General features: G+C 42.3%; 1 long non-coding RNA gene across 1 annotated transcript in view; it reads right to left on the bottom strand.

The window, feature by feature from the left end:
* The window catches only part of LOC125699405 (uncharacterized), a 315,820-nt gene that overhangs the window by 239,585 nt on the left and 50,365 nt on the right, over nucleotides 1–25,870 (bottom strand). Inside the window, exon 3 of the long non-coding RNA XR_007379534.1 lies at nucleotides 804–870. This is a non-coding gene — a long non-coding RNA (uncharacterized LOC125699405). The remainder of the gene's footprint in view (nucleotides 1–803; nucleotides 871–25,870) is intronic.

A 25,870-nucleotide genomic window follows, 5' to 3' on the forward strand; every position in this document is an offset into this window, starting at 1 on the left:
TTTTGAAGAAACCTGGCAGACTACTTTATGAAACGAGCAGTTGTTCCTTTGGATATTAGTAAGACATCGTGAGAGAATTAGGATAGCTAAAGTGTTCTCAGATGTTTGCAGTGATCACTCCCCAGCTGAGTGTTTGGAAAATCCAATGTGTAAAATTTCCCATAAACAAAAGGATTTTGAAACTGTCAGTTCTGGGATGTTCTTGGCCGAGATTGCTGAACAAATAGCAACAGATTATGAATATCTATTATGAATACAGACAGCTGACACGGGCTGTACTCAGGAATACTTGTGCTAGTAAGCCAAAGTTAAAATTAAATAAAATTAACAATAGAAAAATTGAGAGAGCTGACAGATCTGAAGGTAGCAGTGCTGTCCTTTTTTACTCTTCCTGTTTCAACACACAGACGGTACAAAACCTGACTGCAGGCACCAATCACAGACCCAAACCACAGCTTGAACACTCCCAACCAAGTCGTGTAAAATTGCGTGTGAGCCTCCCATCTTCTTGAATAAAGGCTCTCACAGCCTCACCCCAAGCCCTCTGTGAAACAGCTCCCCTTACAGGAGTGACAGGATCTCTTTTGCACACGGAAGAACTTTCACCAGTTTCTGCTGATCAGAACAGCTGGATTAAGTCTTTTATTTTCCTTCCACAGAAAATGTGAGAGATGGATATTGAAATTCCAAGAAAACGTATCTGTAAGATGACATGATAAATTTTGGAAATACAGCTGTGAGCAGCACTGAAATGAAGGAATGAAGCCCAAACTCTAGGGAAGAAAAAAAAGATAATTTCTTACCTTTCCATCATGACTTGATTAGCTGCAACAGGCTCCAGGTTTCACTGCTGGCTCTCTTCTCAGAAACCTGGGAAAATAAAACCAAACTGTTTGAGTGTTCAGCAAATGATACTTTAATGTCTGCCAACAGTGAATGAAAAAATGTAACTTCTCAGGAGGGAGAGAAAAGAGTAAGTAAAACCATTCAGTGAGCAGCTGATTTTTTCCCCAACAACAGTGATAATTGGTCAAATAATTATTCATTCACAAATACAATGAAATTTTGATTAGGAAATCTGCAGCACCTCTATCCCTATCTCCTTGAAACTGGGGTTTTTGGCATCCCTAAGCTTCAGGCATTAGATTTTAGATTAGATTAGTTCCATTGCGTTACAGTGACCACAGGTAGTTTCTGGCTTACCAAGAATTTCCTGCTTCATTACAAATATATAACGATATCAGGTTTACACCATTTTTTAAAGAAAAACATTCCCAAATAGGCAAAACAAAACACAAAGTGAAGGTGTTTTAGACCTCCCTTTCTTTATACCACCGACAAGAACATTTCTCCTGACAATCTGCTCTCTGGAAAGGGCTCCTCACATCACTTGGGCCTTTTCTGTGAGGGTTTTCTGCATTTGAGAAAGGATATAGGACCGGTGCTTGCGTAAGAGGCATTTTGATTGGAAAAAAAACATAAAAATCTTGTTCAGAAAAAGGCTTCTCTTTTAAATTTTTTTATTTTATTTTTTTAATACAGCTGCAAGCACACAACACGATAAATCAGCTTGCAATCCCAGGTAAGGCTGCAGGTCAGTGCAAGGCAGCATAGGAAACTCTCCAGCTCGGGTTAATTACTGGTCATTGGCCTACTTTAAGCCAAAACCTCCTTCTACCTCCATCTTATGGGTCTTCCTTTTCATATCAGTGTAATCTCTGGGTTCACAGCTGTCTCAGCATCACTGTTTGAGTGTGCTCAGCACGTGAGCATGCAAACACACTAATATGGCTCCAACCTCTGCCACAGCTCAGCTCAGTCTCTCAGCTTGCTTTCCCTGGATGGCCTAAAGCATGCCACAAACTGTACACTAAGGCCTACATTACTATTATGCCCTCCTAACATTTCAGCATACACAGCAAGTTTCTGCAGAACATCCAGTCATCTTTTTTGCAGAGACAACGCTTCTGACCAAGCATTGAGTACCTACCCAGAATAATCCTCTGCACTACGAGGAAAATGGGAACCAAAGGGCACACTCCTCCCACCGAGAAGTAACTTGAGTGGATGAATACCCTCCAAAGCCATTGGGCTGCTGTGGACAGACCAGTCTGTCTTTATGCGACCTTGCTAGCTGAGTACTGTACACAAGGACACAGCTCAAAAAGATATAATCTTAAAATTCTGTCCACCAGCAGGTAATCATGTCCACCCTCTGCTCAAAGTTGGGCTGTCTTGGATCATGTTAAGGCCACTTATTTAGGCTGAGCCACCCAGTAATTAGCTGCGCTAGAGATTCAGACACCAGGAACCACAATGCACACACGTATGTAGTTGGTATGTTTGGATCACATCAACTACAATAGCTGCAACAAACTGGTAAATACAGGGGGAAAGAAGAAACTGCAGAAAGGAGTATTCTGTTCACAGCCAAAATTCAGGCTCGTACTTTTATTTCCTTTCTAGACGCAGAAAAAATTCATCGTGCAAGTTCAGTGCAGGCAGTTCTATAAACTATAAATATATATATATTTATAGTATAATAAATATACTATATATATATTTTATATATATAAAGTAGAAATAAAGCAAACACAAGGAACTCAGTGAGGTCTGTTTGTGCCACATGCTTTGGACGATGTTTAGCCGATCAGTATTTAGCAGGCAGGAAAATAGAAAAGAAGGCATCCATTAATGTTACACATTAAGACAGCCAGCTAGAGTCCATTCACAGTGCTCAAAATCTTGGGATATTTGCTACATCACATTGGCAGGATGGGACCAACACACCATACTTGGCGAAACAATTCCTTTCATAACATCGGTATGTCAGTTGGAAAGGTAAGATGACAATGAACTCCTCCAGCCTTAGCTGTGAGCTAGAGAAACAGGGTGGCTGAGAAGGGATGAGAGAAAAAGAATTTCCTGTTGCTTCCATACCCATAGGAAAATGAGCATTCTGCTGAGTTTAATGATTCAATAACACTTTTGAAAACAGGTTGGCCAAAATTTTTTTCTCTGCAAGGTTTCTTTTTGTCTTCCTCTCCTCCCTGAAAGCCGTGCCACAACTTCACCAAAGATAGAACAAGGCAAATATGCTGAACATATGGATACTGAAGGAAATGATTTCTCTAGCAATGACCACATGAGAACTCTTAGAATTTCCTTCCGCAGCTCACGACTTTTTAGTGGTTTGGATGACCTTGATAGGAAAAGCCAATGTTAAGGATCTGATCTGAATTTTCTATGACAGATACAGTAAATGCCAGAAAATCCCTTCCGCTTCCCGAAGTGTCGATAGCACACATCAGTGAGTGCCCATTTATGCAGCTTATTTGGTGGCTGCATACAAGCACCCAGAGATGCTGACTAGTTAATAAAGCTCTAGACATTTTTCTTTAACATGCAGAAACAAGGTCATCATCACAGCGCCTAATAATTAATAAAAAACACATTAAGCTTAGCAGATAAATCTGTGTTGGTCCTTAGATAACTAACTCCTTTATCAAAATTCAATAACATTTACCATTTTTGAAAGTGATTTTCCCCTGTGAGGTGAAGAAATACAGAATGTGGAGGCGGTGAAGATGAGATGCAAACACTGTGCTGATGTCCACAGCCAGGAATCCTGCACGCTGGCTCCAAGTTCTGAGCAGGAACCACTGCTGCAATACCCACCTTTGCTGAATGCAGCATGGCAGAAATGCAAGTGCCTGCATCCAAACCTGAGCACCTCACAGGGGATGCCTCAACCCCAGACAGCCAACAGTTTCACAGAAAAACAGCTTCCTGTCCATAAAAATTCAGAAATTTACGTTCAACTAAACACAATTTTTACTTGTTTGGGTTTGATCTTGTGCGTGTTTGCATTTTTACAAAAATACCCAGCATTATGTGATCTAAGGAAACCAGCTTCCAGGAAATTGTTGCCACTTAAATTTTAAGGGTTTTTTTCCTTGACCTTTTTCCTTATGTAAGCTAATTGAATGCTTTTCATAACAATGAGTATTTGGTCACAGATAACAAAAGTATTGTGCAAAGGAGATTCTCCCTGTGCATGTATTCATTGTGCATTGTGTGAACATTTTCTCCCCATGTAATAGAGAGCCAGAAAATCATCTGTCAGGGGATGATGGATGATGAAGTCTGCTGCTTCGGCCTCAGGGCCTGGCCCTGCTGCTATACTTGACTTAGCCTTCGGTAGGCACTAAGTGCCCTGTCAGATTCCTGCCAAGGGAAAAGCACATGCCTGCAACTCCCCGAAGTGTGGGAACCAGAATAAACAGAGACATTTTTAATGTTACCACACATTTTAAATCTGCTGTGTCACTTTCCTGTAAGCACTGTCCGTATTTTTGTAACACATGCAGTCATTATGGGTTTGTGGCTCTGTCCATCACTGCTGTTCTTTGCGGTGTGCTGACCAAGAAAACAAATGAAAAATAAAAGGAATGCACATAGTACATGACCATGTGCTGCCTACTATGCTCTGTTAGCAAAGGAGAGAAGAGTTCTTGGGGTTTTCTTTCCTCCCTTGCCCCCTACAACACTTGTGTTGGTTTGTTGCAACATGGCTTTTCTCGCCTCACGCAGCTTTATTAATTCAGGGATTTTTAGAGTCCCCTTGGGTGCTCTATGACCGCACACAGGTATGTTACCATGGGGCTATAGTTAAAAGCCAGCTTCCTTGCTTCTTTCCACCCCCAAAATTCCATCAATCATTGAATTATGCTGCTTGGCTTGGATGGACTGCAGCAGGACTCTGAAAATATCAGACATTTCCATTATGAGCCCCATGTCCCACAGCTCCACATTAAAAATGACGTGAACCAAACACTGTTTTCTAATGCATACTTTCATTTCGTACTGCCTAACTACTATTTATATCCAGGCTTTTAAAACAATTTTCTTAAAAGAGAAATGGTCAAATGCAGCCGGAATTTCCATCCTTCAGAAATCCCTGAGATGTCTCTTTCATCATTGCCTTAGCATAGAATATTTAAACCATCACTAGTATTAAAAGGTTTGGTTCCTTGTTTAGGAGAGTTAGAAGAAAATGCTGTGAAAATTAACAGTTCTTGCATTATCGAGAGAAAAGCTAGAAAAAACTAGCTTTACCCACAGGGATCAGTCCACAAGCTCCATGAAAACCTTCTATACATTAGATGTCCCTTCAGTTCAGAAGATATATTTCCCAGCCTCAATTTACCACTGGATAATTTCTGAGGAAGGGGCTTATTCATATCTTCCTCCTTTCTTACAGCTTCCTGGACCTGGCAGAAATCACACAGGCTGGGTGGGCAAGCCTGAAAAACAGAGCTGCACTTACATGTTTGGATCAGGCACATTGATCCATAATGGCATCAGCTGGGTCCCTGCTGCTCCACAAAAGGTGCATAGCAAGGTAAGCAGAAGTAGTCACTGAAGAGAAGAAGGGATGTTTTTAGGCTAGCCAGCATCACTGTCAGAACTCATGCAAATTCCAAATTTGCTTGGCTTTGACATGAATATTTATCAGAGTAGGATGTCAACTCTTGGAAATTATCTTTCCTTATTCATGAAAGAATTGCCATTTGCAACTGTCCCACTGAAAACTGATTTCATTTTAAGTTATTAGATGAGGATCATTCCTCTGCGGTATTAGCAAGGATTTCTTTTCTACAATAGGCATTAATACAAGAAGATATCCAAAGTCTGTTCATTTTATGTTATGGATGGGTTTAGCTGACAGCTAGGAGCCTGACTTTTATACCAATGCATCCATCCCATCATCACTCCAGGCTTCCTTACTAAATATGCCCATCATTCAACAGCTGCAGAACAGTTTAAATGCTCTTATCTACTATGTTAGAGTCCCTCAGGGCAAACTGTTCCTCAATATGATCTTTACCTTTCTCCTGAATCCAGTGCATTGGGACCTAGAAAGGCATTATGACCAAAGACTAGTGTGACTACAGCAATTACCAGTTCAGGAAATAAGCTTCTCATTGCAGGCATCGCTGAGGCTACACATGAGCCAAGAAGAACCCAGAATCACTGTGTCAGCAGTTCTCAAAGACTATTTTAAATGCTATCAAGTTTAATAAAACTTTTACAGTGGAGAACAGAACGTACTTTGTGTTCCTTTGAAATTGATGGAACAAGCCAATTTTTCCAGGTTTGTAGGCATAACATGTATTAAATTATAATAAGAAAATAGTTATTTAAAACCATGAAATGAAAGACTATAATATACATTTAAAGGTCAACAACTGCATGAGTTTTCTTATTATATATTTTATCTGAGAAATACTGGAAGACAAAGGAGCTCTGGCACTACACATGTACATTTGCAGGCTCAGCCTCTATTCTGTTCTAACTTGGACAAGGAACTTCATGCTGTTACAGGACGGCCCTGCTTCACCTGAGCCTCTTCCAGAACTGCTTTTTCCTGTTCAGAGGGATATGACCCTTTAAGTAATTTCCACGACATGTGCTACATGTAGACAGAGCTTTTGTAGTTGCAAAAGCAAGGTCAGACTGAAATACCCTGATTTAATTCTCATCTCTGCACCATATTTTCTTTAGGACTATCATTAAATGTTTTACTGCCTGCACCCCAATTTCTTGCCTGCAAACATGGGAGGTTAATATGTTCTTTACAAGGGAACAGACGCCGTCTTAACTAACACTGCCAAACAGAAACAATAGAGGTGATCAACAAAGAAAAGCCCATTAGGAAATACCCAGATGCAGCAGAAACTTCACTGAAAGTCTGGAAAGAAATGCAATATAGATTTTGGCTTTTAAAAGCATTTTTATATTTCAGCATTAAAAGCATTTTATTTCTCACTAAATACGTCAAATCCAACTACAAGGAAAATGATAAACATTGTTGTTTCATCGAAGTGCCATTTCAGTGGGCCTACCATATTCCAGCCTTTTTACTTCAACTGAGTTGAAGTAAATAGAAATTTAAACAGGACTTTATTTCAGCAACACTTTCGGAGCAGTGTACCTTCCTGGCTCCACGCACAGCAGAGACAAGAGCCCAGCAGTAATCCTATTTTGCAAACACCTTTTGTTTTGCTAACAATTACAACCAGGTTTCCGAGTTCGTAGTGTAAACCCAATATCATAGCGCAACGAAATATGTACTTCATTATAGAGACCTGCCTGAGCTTCATAAACCTCAGAAATCTTAATTGATGTGAATGTATACATATATATTGCATATGGAGCCTGATTCAAATGCACTGACATCTATGAAATGCTTCAAGAGAAAATAACTGGGATTGCTACGAGCAACCTTATACCTTCAGGCTACTAATCAGCTTTTGAGCATTAAATTCAGATGGCTTATATGAAACATAATTTTTTTGAGAGGAAATCTTACGGTATTCATCAAATATGTAAAGTACAACTTAGAAAAACACTATCACAACACAAATCCAGGTGTTTAATGATGAATGCTGTCAAACTGGCACAACTTCCAAAGGCACAGCTGTGATTAGGATATAATTATCTTACGCAAGAAATCCATTTCAGAGCTATAATTCTTTGCTGCTAGTGACAGGAACAGATTTTTATTATTTTCCACTCACCTTAATTCTGCAAAGCCAGTGCAGCCATAAAAGAGTGATTTGGACTCTATTCTGGCGCGGAGTTCTAAACAATTTTTTTTCTTTTTTCTTTTTTTAGCTGATTGAATAACAGCGATTTCTTATGAAGAACCCAGCTTTTATTCTGGATATCAGATTGATGGAACAGGGCTGGCAGCCCACACCAATAATTTATTACTGGATAAATATGGCATGAAAATAAGTAGAAGAAACCGGGACACCACAACTATTTGTACGTTACACAGCTGATCTGCGATGAGATTTTATATCTCAAATATTTCATCATATCAGAAAGACATCCTATTACTGGAAAATAATTCTACTCGTGTATGAATGCAGTAAGAATTGGATGCACTGGTTATCTGCTGGACTAGCTCGCATGCTATGTCCTGCACAGACACCCACAGAAACACACATGCATGCCATATGTATACTTGCAGTTTCAGATCACAGTCTGTTACCACTGAACGCAGTCGCAAAATTGCACAAGAGCCATATTGTTAAAATTGGCTCAAGGGAGGCAGAGATGTGGCGATGGATACATAAATCTCCTTCCACCAGGAGGAGAATTTTCTTCTGACACATTAAAAAAGAACAGCGCTGTGTGGGATGAAGATCCCTTCCTGACCAAGGATTCCTACCGTATTGCCAAGACCCAAAACCTAAAAGGATTTGTTAGCATAATGACTTAAAATGTTAAAAACAACCTCTCTGGTTTTTTCCCCCCTTCTAAACTTCAGATGCAGTAGCGTTAGGGTGGAATAAATACAATCCAAATATAATTTGGGATTTAAAAACTCCAGCTTCTATACCCGCTGTATTATTTGCAAAGCCTATGTATTAATATTAAAAACGTCTAAGAAAATTAATTTCTATTTTTAAACCATTTTTATATTCAGAATGTTTAATTGAAACAATGTAAGACTGCAGACAAGATGAATTTTCTAGTACCTTAATCATAAAAATATATTACCGTTCCATATTCACAAAATGGTTAAATAATATTCATAATTTAAAATAATGAGAGTGTAATAATTTAGATTGTTCTACAACGATACTAAAGGTGAGCAAAAAAATAAAACACCCCATCTGGCCACTTCAATTAAAATCTGCTACATCGTAATAAAAATGTATTTGGAATTAATATAGGGAAATACACCTGCCAAAAAAATCCTTTGCTCTGATTGACTGAGACTGATTCAACTCTGCCGTGGGCTCTGGTCACAAGAGAGAAGCTGCGCTGGATTACACAGCACTATTGAGACATCTTCTTTAAATAGGTATTTTAAAAAGTCATGATCCCCTTTTCCACTAGATGTTCTCTGTAAACATTTGGGAAATGAATCACTCAGCAGCCATGGAACAGAAGAAGAAAAAAGCACTCATAACTTGGAAAAAAATAGCTGTATTTCTTGAAAGAGACGAGGAGGCTTTCTGTAATATGAAAGCGCAGCTTAAAAGATATGTTAGATCCACGGAGATCTATTGCATAAGGATGAAATTTACCCTCTGTGTAAAGAATCAGCACAAGATTTACCCAGCCATTAGCCATGATTAAGTGGTATTTTACAGACGTAGACAGGAGCTGACTGAACAAGGGATATCATGCCGGCCCTCTTCTTGACGTGCAACTCTTCCTCTCCTGAGCCGAGTGCAGCAGCACACCTGAGTTACAGCTCCCACATCAGCCAAAGGGAGAACAACCGCACCGCTGAGCGACTGTGCTGGACCCACTTCATCACTGCTCTGTGACGGACAGCATTTAGACTTCCCAATCCACATCTCACCATTCCTTTAGTGAGCTGGAATCCCTGTACCCGGTTTCTCATTCAGCTGTGGGAGCCTCGAGAGAAGAAAAGGTGGGCTAAAATCCTGCAGGAGTGGCACTGAGTTCTGCCCTCAGCTGGCCAACAAAACACTCAACCTCCACACTTTCTCACTTCATGAATGCCAACTAAAAGTACCCGAGAGAACGCTTTAACATCACTTGAATTATAACCCACGAGAACCAAGTTACAAACGGTGCAGACCCCAAGGGACTTTCTGGAGGAAGACAGTTTGCAAGTGGATTGCAAGTCACTGAAACTCTCAGGTCTTCCAGCAATGAGGAAGTCTGTCTGTAGCAGTGCAAATTTAGCAGCAGCGTCCCCAGGCCACTATCCTGGGTGAACCAGAGCTGGGCTGGGCTCTGCTCATTCCCCTAAACTCTCGTGGCAAGCAGAAGATGAAGTGTTGAAGCACAGGAAAAGAATTCTCACTTCTGAAACTCTGCAGTTAAAATGGAGTTCAGCTGGAGCAAGAATATTTCCCCGAGAAGCTGCACTGCTTTATTAACTGGGGAAAGCTCTGTTCTCAAAACGTGACTGGAAATCTCAAGTCAACCAAACCTCTAGACAAATTGTGCTGTTTGTGTACCTCCCACCTCTGTACCTTCCACTAATTCTCAATAGGAGACCTAAAGGAAAACAAGCAGTTTGTACCTTGTCTTCTCTGCTTCCTCTTTCCTGCTAGCAGAATAGAAAGGAAGAGACTCAAAGTGCAAATTAATTACGGTACAGACGACTTTCCCAAGACTTTTCAAGCCTCATTAAAAAAATTCAATTCTCATCAATTTTATAATCCACCAACATTTGTTTTGAGACTTTGTCCCTTCCCCAAAACAGAGAGGAGTGCCAGTAAACTGGGTTCAGACTCTGTGTTAATCAAAATAATTTCAGTTCAGCAATTACTAAACCCAGCTAACAAATGAGGAAACTGCGACATATACAGAAAATGATGTAATTTGTTTGACATGCCTAGTGGTTGGCTGCATTAATTAGGAGCCTGACAAGTTTATGGGAAGTATTTGCTAAACACGGGAAAGCTCAAATCAGGAAACATCTCCACAGACAGTGGATGTGCTCAGCCTGAAGAGCAGCACGGACTGATGGATGAATGGGTTAGAGCTTCATTTAGTAGCTGTAGAACTACCAGGGAATGTTTAAATTAACAGTGATTTCTATCTACAGAAAATCCGAGGGCTGGAGCTAGATTTTAAAAGTCACTCTGTAAATTGTAGTGGAAATTATCCTGCGTGCAAAGCTGTGTTTGCAGACAGTGCTGTTGGCTTGGAGCTGAGCTCAAGCAGGTAGATGCTTTCTCTCTCCTCTGTTCTCCCTTTTTCCCCTTTACTCCCTTGTGGATGGGGTGAACAGATACACTTAGGAAGCTGAAACAAACTTTAAGCCGACTTCAAGTAAGGAAAAAAATAAAGGGAAAAGCATGAATTGTGATGAGCAACAAATTGAATGCAGTAAAGTTTTCCCCATAGCAGGAGACTGGTAAATGTTGGGAAAAGAAATCTTTATAATTATTGACACTTGTGCTGGAGCAAACCTAAGCCAAGCCATTAAGCACTTCAACCACAAGGAGATGTTTAAAATGTTTTGAAAATCTGGCTGCGTTTCTCTTTTGGAAATAAAGGTGAGGTAGAAAATTGAGTTTATATCTGGATGTTCCACCAAGGCAAACATCCAAAAAAGCCCCAAACAAGCAAGCTTGTTTTTAATTGCTGGGTTAAGTGTAGGGATGTAATTTCAGGAGGAGAAAAGGGAGGATAAAAAAGCCCACTGCGATATTTCTGTGATGGAAACAAACACGGAATGTATTATTTTGTGATTAAAACATCTTCAGTACTCATAGTGAGAATGCTGAGAATATGTTTCAAGGGTGGGATTCTCAGAAACAGCGATTTCTGATAAAATATTACCTATGTTATTAGAATGCCCACTCAGAGAGCAACATTAAAGTCATGTTATCTTAAAAAGCAGCCTTGACTCATTCTCAGCGAGTTGCAAAAAAACCCAATCTCTAAACAAAACACAAACTAAAAGCTTTCTAGTCACCATAAGTGCAATTAGTTATTTCTGCGGAAAGGAAAAACAACAAACCAACACAATTTCCCAATATTAACTGTCTCATTTGAGATTAATTGGGATAAAAATAATTTAGTTGACTCATGCTGATCTAATAATCGTTTTTTTTTCATGCAATGCTCTGTCTTTGTGGCTACATATTGTTCCAATTTTGGTTTCATCCATTCCCGTTTCCAAACGACCATAGCTTTCATACAGGATTGCCATACACCAGATCCCATCTGTCCGTGACCCTGAATAAACAAGGGGCCTTTGATGTTTTTACACACTTCAAACCACTTTGTCATCCCCCGTGATATACGAGCCACACTGCAGTGACATGCAGTCATTACTGGTTTGTGGAAGTGCCTTCTGCTTCTTCTCCTGATGTAAGCTTACCATAGAACAAATTTACTGTAATCTTTCTGTTAACTTGTGCTTCCCTACAGAGTGAGGAAGAGGTCAGCAAAACAGCATCGGGATGCTGGAAACAGGCTTTCTGCACATGCAGCACCCTGGCAGCCAGAAACAAAAGTCTATTTCTAGAAATGGAACAAGAAATCACACAAAAGCCATCCAACCAACCAACCAACAGTCGATCAGAAGAGAAACTGCTTGAAAACAAATAATTACAAGGAATTTGCTAACTGATGGACAGATTTATACACCCCGCACAGCAGCTTTGTTGTGGCATTATGTGTTCATTCTATTACATTTCGAGGCTGCTGTTCAAGGCTGTTGGGTTTTGGCACTGTCAAAATGAAACAGAGATGATGTGGTACCATATGTCAGGCAGCTGAACAAGGACTCCTGGCCTGACAAGTTTGCCATGCTCGTCCACAGGGAGCATTAAGGAACTGGAGCAGCAGAGGTGGGTGGCTCAGGATGGGCTCTCGCTCCCGCCCTGACCCCTCAGCAGCTCACGGCGCTCCTGAAGATTCGTGCCTGGGTGTTTCTATTCCTGCCAACTGCAGAACAGAGTTCATCTTTCCTCCAAGACAAAGAAAAACATGAAGCAAAGCCCTCCAGCAATTATTTTTTAATGTAAATGCATGTTTATTTCATGCCCTCAAGCCTTTTAGTCCTGGTTGTTTGTGACAAACATTCCACAATAGACTCTTTAAAGTCTGGCATATGTGCCAGCACTAACAAACATACAGCACAAGACATAAGACAATTAAAATGAAAGACGACAACAACATGCTGCTAATGGTTTTAAATTATTACATTGTAGAATACTTACTGGTACATCATGGAGGAGCTATCCCCACAGCTCTGCACAAACCTGTGCTCCGTCAATAAACTAATCTTTACCATGTAATACATTGGTTTTCTGTTCCTGGGATGTAACCGCAGACTGCACAGTGACACAGCCACACACCCATTAGCTCACGCCTCTGCCTTGGTGTGTGATAGACGTTCATGGCCCACATCCTCAGTCAATACCACCAAGGAGGCACCATCTAGTGATTCTAAGATGGAGCTGCTCTGAGGAGCTGCTCCAAGGCGACCTGTGAGTGCTGGAGTGCCCAGAGTGCAGGTGCTCCACCAGCATTAAGGAATCCTGTTTTGGGGAGCAGTCGGCTCGAAGCACCATCTGAGATGCACCGTGACTTTGCTCGCGGAGGACCCTGCAGGCTGCAAGCTGGCTTTCTCACTGCTGCCTGTGCTGCTGTTGTTTGTGCATTCTCAGCTCAACAAGGGTCCCAAACAGATAACTACATCCTGAAAATGACATTCAGGCACCTCAATGATGCATTATTATTATTTTAGAATGTTACCTATAGACAAAACAACGCACGATATCAAAACTGTAGAGAGGTTTCAATGTCTGTCTTTCTTTTTTTTTTAGATTTTTGGGGGAGAAACAAGAAATGGAAAAGAAACACGGAAACATTCAACTAAAATCCATTGCCAAAATACTAAGGAATATTTTAAGGTGTAAGGGACCCTGGATTGAGTTCCCTGACCCACGCTGTACACAAACACCCCTGTCATCCACATCATTTACTTGGGTAGCTTGCTGCCCTTCGTTCAAATGAGTGGCAAAGCTACTGCTTTCAAATGAAGCTGTTTAAAAATCAGATTTCACTGAAGGGGAGCTCCAACTGGATTTAGTCGATAGCACCTCTGAAAAGCAAGCTTCACTGTTGGAAGATAAATGGAAATGTACATTCTCTGCTTTAAGAACCGACTCCCAAGAACTCTTTTTTCTGGTTCTTTCCTTTACACGATATCTGTGCTATATAAATATTTCAGCAAGACTTTTCAATGCAATTTTAAAAATAAAGACATTACATTCAAGAAAGACCAAACCAAAAAAATCTTAACATTGTCCCTTTATGTTACTGTCACAGCTGGTAGAAGTCACATCTTTTCCCCATTCACTGAAATTTCTACTTACATAATGGTAACTATATCAGCCATAAAGACACACCGAACCTCTCAGGAAAGTTGTTATGAAGTAAGAAATTGAGAACTACAAGGAATGATTTTTCACACAAAGCACATTTTTTTAAATATATCTTCTCTTCTTCCATCCCCCACCTCACAGAAGTTATTTTTTTTTAAACCAAAAGGAAAAGACACAGACATTTGTTTTCAGGTTAGCACCACAAAGGCAAGAAGCATCAAATCCATGAAAGAAACGAGGCTCTGTGAAGCTTACCTGTTCTAAATTATTGAAGCATTGGAGAGACTCTGTGTTTTTTAGCAGTCACAAAATACATTTGCAAGAAGTATTAGCTGAGTTCTAATGGAGCACAGGTATCAACCCCCTGCCCTGCTGGAAGCCAAGGGCAGGTGGGCTGGTGTGAGCATGCATGGCTGCCTGCAGAGGAGGGCTGGGCTCCGACACGAAGCCATGCCACCATCCCCACTGTGCTCTCAGCAGTGTGGGGAGAGGTGCTGGTGGGCGCCCCATGCACTCTTGCCAAAGCTCAACCACCTCACATGGACAGAAGTTCCCAGCTGGGAACACAAGCAACCACACCACTCATTGGATGTTCCTTGACAGTAATCACACACTAGAGTAATAGTGAAAAAACACCTCCGCTAATAAATCAACAGATAACACTATTATCATTTTATAGAACCGAAGTAGACTAAGCAGCAGAATTCCAGATCTTGACCTTGTTTCTATGTCATGAGAATGGAAAAATGACTCCTCTGTTGGCTGCAACAAAACCTCCCAATCCCTTTGGCCCCTAGCAGGAGTTTGGGACTCTAGTGGGAAAAGTGCTCGCTTGATTTTACAGCTAGTAAGGACAGTTATTTAAAAAACATTCACACCACAGGGGCATTGCCAGCCTTCAAGCCACGTGCTGCGTGAAGAGACTGCACTCACTCTTGCTACAGTAGAACACCTCAAATTAATGGCCATCGAAAATGAGAAGGGAAATATTTCCTATAGTGGATCCTCTCACAGCATTCTGTGCGGTCAGCGCTGTTCTGCTCTCCTGCAGATCCCTACTTCTGCCTTCCTAAAGAGGCACCAAAAGCATCAGTGCTGTGCAGGGCCCCTCCAGGGGCTCTGGAAGCGGCTGGTGGGCACATGCTGCTCCCACCATATGACCGCTTGTTCTCTTTGCTCTGCCAGGGAGCTTGTTGTGGGGCAGTGCATTTATCTTGGCTTCCCAGAGCAATTTAAAACACCTTGCCTGAGGTTATCTGCCAGGCCAGGATCGAAACATTCCTCTTGAATATCAACCACTGATCTGGCCAGCAGATGTAGCAACCTGGATGCAGTTCTCCATCCCGGACATGCACAGCTCTGACATGCAGGAAGACCAAAGGCCTCACTGGGCCTTTTCTACTAAAGCTGTTTTTAGACATAGCAGCTCCCTTCCTGATGACCAAGCAAATCTTCACTGAATGAAAGCACTGCACGCAGTTTTGGAAGGATCACTGCTCGCAGAGGCAACGAGTGGCTGTTCAGAAGAGTCTGCCATTGCCCCCGTGCTGCATTGAGACTCCTTCCCCTCTAGGGCTGCTCCTGCTCTCAGCCTGGCTCTGATGTACCTGCTCTGCACTCCAAGCAGAACCCACAGCAGTTCCTGCAGTTCTGGCCTTAGACACAGAGGCAAGGCTGTAATTTAGATACCTCTTTCCCACAATTCAGGAAGGCCGTCAGAATGAGCTATCAAACAAATCTCACCATTGTCTGCTTTGTCTGAGGCAGATACAGTGAGCAGGGTAGGTGCGTCTCCAATGTAAGGTGCCAGAGACCATGCATACATCCATTAATAATGGCATGAAAGTTTCCACATGCTTTAATTCTCTTTGCATGGCCCAAATTCAGCAAGACACTGAAGTGCGCGCCCTGCAGAGCCAATCTGTGGCCTGAAAGAGGCCTAATATTTAATCAGAATTAACGTGGATGCAACTTAAAATAATTATTAATACTTGTAAAGAGTAAGCTTCAAATTATTGGTACTGGAGTGTTCATCTAGCATGGAAAGACCAAACTACTGCAATGCATTTTTCAGGGAAACGAGAAATCCAGCACTCAGAATAAACATTCATAAACTCTGCAATCTAATTTTATACAGCAACAAAAATGTACAATAAATTTCACAGTTCTATTGATCCTAATACCATTGGCATTGCCCCAGCAATTGATTTAGTCATTTGATCAGCTGGAGAAAGGGATGGGGAATATAATATTTTAGTGGACTTCATAAATTCAGAGCCTCAGCTTTCAAGTCCAACCAATACTACAATAAACCATACAGACCATAAATGGAACAACTAAAGTTTTGTAATTACAACGTGGTTTATTATGTAATAATTTAACACATGGCAGGCATGTTTGATTTATGCAGGATGTAGAAGAGTAGGTTGTTTCTGTGCCGAGCTGCAGCAATGCATTTCCTAGATAAACATTCAGAACATCAACTTTTGTACCTAAACTTCCCCAAACGATGACTCCATGCTTGGCATTACCGAGGGTCTGCTTTAGAAAGGAAACATTCATTTCCCATCTTCCTTCACAGATTTTTGGGCCTGCAGGGGCAGTGTGGCCAGAGCACTTTGCAGTTTGATAACTTTGTGGGCAGAGGTGTTGGGAAGCACAAAGAAGCCTGCACACCATGTAGCACAGCAGTCAGACCCACGCCATGAACCCTATGGATTTGAGGGAGACGTTTCTGCACATTCATGCATCCTGTTGCAGGACTGTGTGCCAGGGGGATACGGGCAGCTCGCTGTGAGCAGGGCATAGGAGAGAAGGGGTTGTTATGTCTGCCTGCTGACATCCAGTCCACCTCAAGAAGATGTATTTGTACTGAGAGAAAAGAAAGCTTTATTCTCCGGATAGCAATACATCCATTTTCATAAGTTCATCTCAAACTTCAGGAAAAAAACAAACCCAACAACAGCAAACCAAAGCACCAGCCCTGCAAAATCAATTTCCCTGTTTTGAACAGCCTGCAGCTGTCCCCAGGCACCCCGACAGCCAGCAGAAGCCCAAACTCTCACTGCAGCCCGAGGTTTAGATCATCTGAAATTCAGACCCAGCGATGCTGCAGCACTCCCTGAAAGCTGGTTTTGCACAGCATGGGGCTGCTCCTGAACCCTGCAAAGCAGGGAAGCAACCCAAGGCTCTACTCCAGTCCACAGAGAGGCTGGAACAGGAGAAATCCTGGTGTGCCAGCAGGAGCTCTGCGTGAGCTGCCTCTGCTATCAGAGCCACACCAAAATACCAAACAGTGCAGCTCCAGCAGTTACTCTGTGGAGCATCTGAATGGCCAGAGAGTAGTGTGCTGGGAAGATGTTCAAGAACAATCCTGATCCCAAGGCTTCAGAAGCCTCATAAAACCTGTTAGCTTTGAATTTACAGCCGCTCTTAAACAAAAATCCATGCACTGTCAATACTCTATGCAAAATGCACACTAGCACTCCCAGAGGAGGAACCCAGCTAGCAACACGAGCCTGCAGTGTAGGGCAGCCCTCACACTCCAGCCTGTGGTCCCACCAGCAGGCACTGAGCAGGCAGACGGCTCTCAGGCCTGCAGGAACAGAATCATAGAATCATTAAGGTTGGAAAAGACCAGTAAGGTCATCTAGTCCAACCACCAGCCCACTGCCCACGTCCCTCAGTGCACATCCCCTGCTCTGGGACATCTCCAGGGACAGTGACCCCCCCACCTCCCTGGGCAGCTGTGCCACTGCATCACCGCTGCTTCTGAGGAGAAAAGCTTCCTAATATCCAACCTGAAAGGTGCTGCAGCCTGACCAACACAGGCCTTACTGCCATTAGCTGGTACTTCTGGAGAGGTGCTCTCCCTTTTTTAATCCTAATTTCTGAGTATCTCTTAAAAAAAAATAAAACAATTCCTCTTGAGTTTCATCAGAAATGACTTGGATGATCTTCTGTTAAAAGAATGACTTTTATCTTCATTCAAATACATATTGTATTGGCTTAGAAACATCAAAGAGGCAATGTCTTTACATATTCTATTTCTAAGAAAAGAAAAGGAGTTCTCTCTTTATTAACATTGGTAATGTTGAATCTTATAATGAAAAATGCACTAAAGCAATATTTTTGATGAATAGGTAATAGAACAGCACCAAATAAGAGAGCATTAATGTGTTTCTTCCCAAAGACCCACTCAGATAATGCATCGGGTGGTTGGGATGAAGCCCCAGCGAAGTGTGGCCAGAGATGCCCTGCTCCCCATCACTGCCCACTGCTCCTGCAGCACTGCCTGACCACACCAACACCACCAGGGCAGTTATTTCAGTTATGAATGGAACAAAAGTAGAGGCACTGCAAGCAGTATTTTTGTACCCTTCAGTATTTTTAGTTTACCAGCAAGTGACCTGCAGAAAGTCTGCCACATATTTGGGTAAAGGTGGGTGCACCCCTTCCCTCTGCTGTCTGCAGCACAATAGAGCCTTTGTGTGCTTGGATCTCCAGCATTCCTTTCTCTCTTTGTCACTCCTCCCCATTGGTTTTGGACCATTCGGATAACACAATGATAACACAATTAGAAGGGCCATTTTAGCAGTTTCACTGGAAACCAAAAAAGAAGAAAGTGAAAGAAAATAAAGAAACCAGGCATGGCATTAAAAAAAAAAAAAAAAAAAAAAAAAAAAAAAAAAAAAGCAGTTACTTTGTTCTTCAGAACATTTTCATTAGGCTTCAGAATTTGAAAAATCCCCACGAAAGTTGTGAAATTCAGGGGTTTCTGCAGCAATCCTTTCACAGCATGTTCTTTGCTCATCTGATTTAGTGTAAAATGAAAATCTGCATTTGGGAGTGGCACACATTGCAGAAGTAAGGGCATTCCGGCCTGAGTGTTTCTCCTTTTACTCTGCTTATTTTATTAGAGAAGGAAGAAATGCTTCATAGCAACAAATGCCATGAAGGAGGAAGATGTGCTGCCATCAGAGCTTGTACAGGAGAGTACCTGTGTGAGGCAGAGGCAGGGTAAGGGCATTAGAAGAAGCAGAGTACTGAGGGAAAAGCAGAGAAGCACCAGTGTACTTTGAGGGGCACAGGTGAGGCACAGTACCCTCACTGCATTCACCCACATGAATCTTCTGCTCTACCTCAAAACTTATTTTCCACGGAGGAACATTTAATCTACGTCTCCACTCAAGACCCTGTTGTCTGCCCATCGGTCAGCTTCTCCCCCCATCATTTCTGTGCTGGAAGGATTGCAGCCCACAGCCACGCCATCAAGGCTGCTCATTCATGCCCCATCCCAATTCAGTGGGCCGTTCTCACTGTCCAGATTTTAAATCCTTTATGAAAATAATGCTACTATGCTCATCACATTAACTTACAAATAACTTGCACATTCTTCTTATTACTGCTCTTTTGTGCTATATCTCTGTCTACTTGTCTGTCTTCAGTGTGTACAACACTCTCAGCAAGGACTTTTTCTTTTCAGTGCTTGAAGCTCAGCTCATACGGGGACCTACTAGAGATAAATAATAAGACAACAATTTAATCTGCACTCAATCACTGTGATCTATGGAACAGCAATGTCTTGTTTGAAGTGTGGTATTATGTTTGGAAACAGCAAACAAGGAGCTAATTATTTTTTGTGTTTGTATCTGTCACTCTCTCCTCTGGATTGAGGCACTGTCTCAGCCCGCTGGCATTGAGCTTCAGGGAAACAAGAGACCAGCAGGGCTGAGCTGTGCTGGGGGAAAAGGTTCAAACGAAGAGAAACGGTACATGGAGATGTCTGCAACATCTGAGACAGCGGCTCAGGATGCAGATGTAACAGTAAGTCGCACAGCCAAACGCTGGCATTTTGGTGATTACCGAGTTCAAAAGATGTCCGCAGACGATGAAATTGGAATTAACAAATAGCACACAAACGGCATAGGGATACGTGAGCGAGATGAGAGGGGAAGAAAAACAGCGCTGGGATTAGGAGCGCGTGGCTTGCAGGATCTGTAGCAGCTATAATTTCTGCATGAGAATAAACACTTCAGAGGTGGGAAGAGGAAAGCAGAGAAAAGAACCAACAATGAAAAGAAAGGGAAGCAGCAGTCGTTCTCTCTGCTTTTATAAAGCAACTATTAGAAGAAGTTTCTAAAGTTACTTTTAGATCCAAGAGTCATAACAACTCCCTGTGCTGTCATTAACAACCAAAGATTTCTCCTTAAAAAGGACGAGAGTTTTCTTAACAATTATTCACAACTCTGCTTTTAATGTACGGTAAAAGTTACAAAGAGAGAACTGGCACAAGAGATCTTACAGAGCTGTGAAAAATCAAACCTTATGGGAAATACCCAGAAGAAATATTTCCTATATTTGTGTGCACATTTGCTTGTATGCTCCAAAAGATGACAGCTGAGAAGTGTGTATGCTGCAGAGAAGGATGTATGAAAGAGAGGCGAGGCCCCTCCTGAGGCTGCTGAACACTGCATTTTGCTCCAATGCCTTCCTCTCAGTTCCATCCACTTCGGAATACCATACCAGCATAAACATACATCTCAAGGTACGCATCTCCACCAGAGCACACAGGTACAGGAATTACCACCACATCTCAGAGCTACATACAGGGCAACATCTGTCTCAGGGAGGCAGGGGTAAGCCCTGGGAGCACCCATACACAGGCTGGCTGCAGGCACCCCCTCACCACCAGCTCACCTTGCTCCCTCACTGTAGGCACTGCAACAGTGCCTATGGCACCTGAGCAAACCAAATCCTGCCATTCTGCTAAATCCCTACCCATATGTCAACAGTTTAAGAATTAAACCCCTGGAAATACAATTACATCCAATATAGATTCAGGTGCTTATTGGCAGATGTCCTCTCCTCCTGTTTCATTCCTGCTGCAAATGGCACATTTCAGTTCTTAAGAGCATTTCACAACACTGCCTTCAGCTGAGGAATGCACAAGCGTGCCTTCCCTCCCCATGCATAAAGTAGAGGAGCTGCTGCAGGACTTGCTGTAGTCATGGCAAGGGGCCTGGGGCTAGACAAGGGACCCAGCCCTGCTCCAAGCCATGGCAAATGCACTCAGCTAGGCTTGGGAGCCTAGTTTTCAGTTTTCTTCTTAAAAACGTAGGACAGGAGATGCTCAAGCCCTAAATCCTACCCAACTCAAAGACGCAGCATACAGCCACAATGAAATAAAACAGTTCCTGAGATCCTCCAATCAAGAGAACGTGCTGTAGCCACAAGGGCAACAACATGTTGTGAACTCACAGCTGACAGCACCAACAGCATGGAAATTGAAGCAACAAACAACTTAGAACAAGACAGAACGAGGCAGGCAAAGGATACAGCCACGTCGAGCAGAGCAAGGAAGCAGAGGGATGATAGATCATCAGTATTTACAGGAATATCCAAGCTGACTAGACCAAATCTAACTGTTAATCAAACAGCAACATCACCTAACAGTGGTGTAGAGAGAATCATAATATGAGAACATCTTATATGAAAGCCTGTATTTTTGCTAATCCATCTAATTAATGAAAAATAGTAGTGAATTCCAGAAAACACAAAAATACTCTCCAAGTAAGATTGCCCATGGTTCATCTAAAGCTCTTGCACTAAACAATACAGGGATGGGCTGAGGTCAGTACTGCAGGATGATCCTTGGGCAAACAGAAGGCTCTTCCAAGACAGTTCCATTAACTCAGTTTAGCCTGGAAAAGTTTACACTGCACCCCAGCTGCCATCCTGCTACGCATTCAGAGGAGGCACAGAGATGCTGAATTCAGACAGAGGCAGCAAACTATACGGAATAGGTCTGAAAATATCTCAAAGACCTTAAATCTACCACCCCAACACATACTGAAAGTGTTTCAGTACTTTAAAGAACAGGTTTGGCCTGTTGTGTCCCCAGAGAAAAAGGTTTGCACAGCACATCTAATCTGGAAGCAGAAAGACAACCTGAGATGGTTGCAGAAATAAAGGGGTTCACACCTTGCACACAGGGAAATCTCCTCTCCTCAGAATGATCCAACCTGGTTGGGATGGAGCAGGAACTTCCCAGGCCCCCACTGCTCCTATCGGTCCCACTGCTCAGCCTGCTCAATCACTGCAGAACTTGGAGACTAACAGGCTGGGCTCTATTAACCTAAATGCATCTTTGCTCTTGACCAAATCCAAGTAATAATAATTCGAGACATTTTACCTGTTTTGATTTAGAAGCTGACAGTGTTAACGGTTTTACTTTTAATGAACAAAAAAGAAGAATGTTGCATTTTCACTGACCCCTAGAATTGAGACCTGAAGAAAGTACCCTCCCTCACAAGAATTGCACAAGGCCATCCTGCATCTTCCTGAGGACTTTCCAGTCTCATGGAGATGCTGAACTTCTCTCTCTCCTGTCGGAGGTTCTCTTGTCTGCCCCCATCACATGGGTGAAGCACAAGATACTTCTGCACTGTTGGGAGCGCCAACATTATTTGTCCTATTTGCAACTTGGCACGTACAGGGAAAACTAGCCATCATATTAATTTATGGCACTTTCATAACTTCTTGCCACAGCCAGCAAAAGACTACTTGAAGGAAATTATTTTTGGACACAAAAAAATGGCTTGCTTTTGCTCCAGTAATTTTTCAGCTTGTCTTCTCTGCAGAGGGGAGCAGGAGCACTGTCTTGGAATGCAAACACGGAGCCCAGACTCGTCTGTGTTTATATCCATCCCACTTCTCAGATGTGTAGGGTGCAAACATGCATAATACATATGGGTCAAGTTTGATTGCTTAGGAAGGAGGCAATAATACTGGACTAATTATTTTCCTGACCTGATGGGTAATATTTTATTTAACTCCACTCTAGGGAAGCCAAACTAGCTGGCGGGAAAGAGAAATGTATTCTCAAAGGGATAATGCAAGTTTATGCAGCACCTTTGATTTTGCATACACACGATGATTGAGATAATTTCAAAATATTATTTATTCATTATGTTTTTATTTGGGCTCAGAATGCAACGGTTCAATTTTCCTATTCCCCTCCCCATGCCTAATATTTGTTACAGTTGCATTTTTCAAACCATTTACTGTCTGGAGGGTAAGTAGAGTGACACTGCTCATAATGTGCAAATAAATGTGAAATAAGCTAGTCAGCTCAAGTGGAATGAATTACTGTCACTGGTAAAATAAGGCAAGGGGGAACGGCTGCCTTGGGAGCTAAAAAAGACTCCAGCAGGTACTGCTATTGAGCGACTGGAATAACACTTACTATGATTTATCAAAGACCACTTGAAAGCACTTCTGAGGCATTAAATAGGCATGAAAAGAGGCTTTAGCGGCAACGGGACTACGCCAGAACTGAGTGATTAGGAAACTCAAAAGCTTGACCTTAACATGCAGCCTATGAACAAGTGACGCCAAAAATCTTCAAAGCCTTGTGCAGTAGAGTGCAGAGTACAGTCAATTTTGGAGAGAAGAGATGACCACAAAGCCAGTGGGTGCCCATTACAAAAAGCTGATAGCACAGCTACAGCGAAAGGAGAAAAACCCAGCCCACGATTACCACCACAGCCACACAGCACACAACCAGAAAACAGCTTTCTGTGGGAGCAATCATGCAAATGGAAGAGAAATACCGAAAACTTTTTCAGTTGCAGTGTCACAGTGGTCTTAAAAAGGCAACTGGCTGCAAATGCAGTTATTCACAGCAGTGCCCCTACAGCAGTGGCGCACACAGCCTTGGCCAGACCCAGCGCGCAGCTCACCCCGTGCTCCCAGGTCTCCTTTAGCTCAGCCTCCTGCCCAGAACAAAGCATGTGCAGTACTCCTGAGTAGCTCGGTTTTACTTTCATAGCAAGAAATAAGGAACCAAGCCACTGAGCAATTTACTAAAACGAACACCTGAGGAAGGAAGAAGCTCCATGTGGCAGAGCTCCAAGCTCCATCTGCGCAGGTAGCCAGGGACTGCTGTGGGTGGGGAAGCTGAAATGGAGAGCTGTAAAGTGGTTGGAGAGCACAGACTTTCTCCTTTTAGACCGCCTAATAAACTACATTTCACCAGCCAACTTTATGATTTTGTGCAAAAAATAGACACCTCTCCCTACTTCTCAGCAAAGATTTAATAGCAGAGAGCTGTAAAGTGGTCTCACATTGCTAAGACTTCATTATTTTCACAAAATATACTACTGTCATTTACTTGAACATCATGAAGTATTATCATAAAACAAGTCTCTTAAAGTCATTAGTATGAATTAATGAAGTTCTGCTGTCTATCTAAATACAATTGTTGCTGTTCTAGGTCTTTTAAATAACTAAAAGCCCTTGTTGTGCTTGAGACCAAATAATGCCTGAAAAATACATCAAACAAATGCTGATATTGTGAAGTACAAGGCCCACAGCATTTCCCTTATATTCCCACGAAGTTCTATAGAAGAGAAGCGTCAGCTCTAACGCCATAATGACACTGAAGATGCACCACAGTTGTTTCCATATGTAGTTCTAACAGCAAAGAATCAAAATAACCAGGAACCCCTCTCCCAGTGTCTGGACCTCTTGCCATTAACTCAGCAGGCTCTGTGCTGGGGATCCCCAGAGAGGAACCCTCACCTCCTGGTGCTGTGAGGAGTTTCTCTGGACAGGACTTACAGCAGAGCAGCATCTCCATGGCCATAAACTTCCTGGAGCCACTTACAGGAAGGAAACACCCTACTTGGAGGTGTTCAAGGCAAGGCCGAATGGGGCCTTGGGCAGCCCGATCTGGCTGGGGGCAACTCTGCCCATGGCAGGGGGTTGGAACTGGATGGTCTTCGAGGTCCCTTCCAGACAAAGCCATCGTAGACAAAGATTCTGCAATTCCTCTCTCCTTTTTTTCCTGGCATCTGCTTTCCAACTACACTGCAGCTCAAAGGCCACACAGGCACTGCTGGGCACCATAACTGCTTTAAACCGCCATATGTTTGCCCAGCAGAAATAATGGAAAATGCCATATTTCCCCAATGACAATGGTGCTTTTCCAAAGGTAATTACATTGCTCCTTGGGAGGCTAACTAAACTAGGTAAATTAGTTGTGCCTGTCGCTGCTAGGGACAGGTTGGAAGAGCTCCACAACATGTGCAGCTTTAGTTACAGCATCTCTGGAAAAGTCCTCAGGGATTTAGAACAATGAAACTGTAATTTAGCCAGTCAGTCAAAAAAGAGTCATAAACAGATTCATAGAGACTCTTCTGTGTGCTGTGCTCGCTGTATATTTTATGAGGGGTGCACTTGCTGCCTTCCCCCTCATTCCCCACGCATCAAGCTCACAAAGAGAACAATGCAAGTACAAAGAAAGGGAGGGACTTCATTGTCGTGGCATCACTCAGATTTTATAATAAATATAAACCTCTGTGCAATTATTTATTTTCAAAGAAAATCCCCATTTTCAAAACACTGAAAACACCACCAGTTGTTCTACTCATGTAAAGGAAGGTTCAACAAACCACAGTAAGTGAAGGATACAAGACTGCACTTTGGTTTCTTTCCTATGATCTCATAGGTAATTTATGTAACACGAGGCATTGTCTACATGCACTTGTATTTATGCTATGGCCAATATTTCTGCTCTTCCTTCATCTTTCAAAAAACAAAGCTCCCAAGAATACGCACAGACCCTAGTGCTAAGTAACGACTGGCCAAGAGCCACGCACATGGACATTTCACCCACAGACCCCTGTATACATTTACATGAATATTGGCTTAGCTGAGAAGCAAAAGCAATTAGAATGAATCTGAAGAGAGACAAACTTAAAATGGTTCTCTGCAAACCCTGTAATTAGATCACCAACAGCTGCTTAGCCTCACTGACCTTTATCCAAAATAATAATGATTTCAACCGAAAAGGCTTCAATCCCAGAAGAAATATGACAAAAAGCAAATCACCATGTACCCACATCAGGGAATTAAGCATTATTTGACCGTTATTCTGAGCCCTTTCCTGACAAGACTAA

The sequence above is a fragment of the Lagopus muta genome, chromosome 12, assembly GCF_023343835.1.
Source record: "Lagopus muta isolate bLagMut1 chromosome 12, bLagMut1 primary, whole genome shotgun sequence".
NCBI lineage: Eukaryota > Metazoa > Chordata > Aves > Galliformes > Phasianidae > Lagopus > Lagopus muta.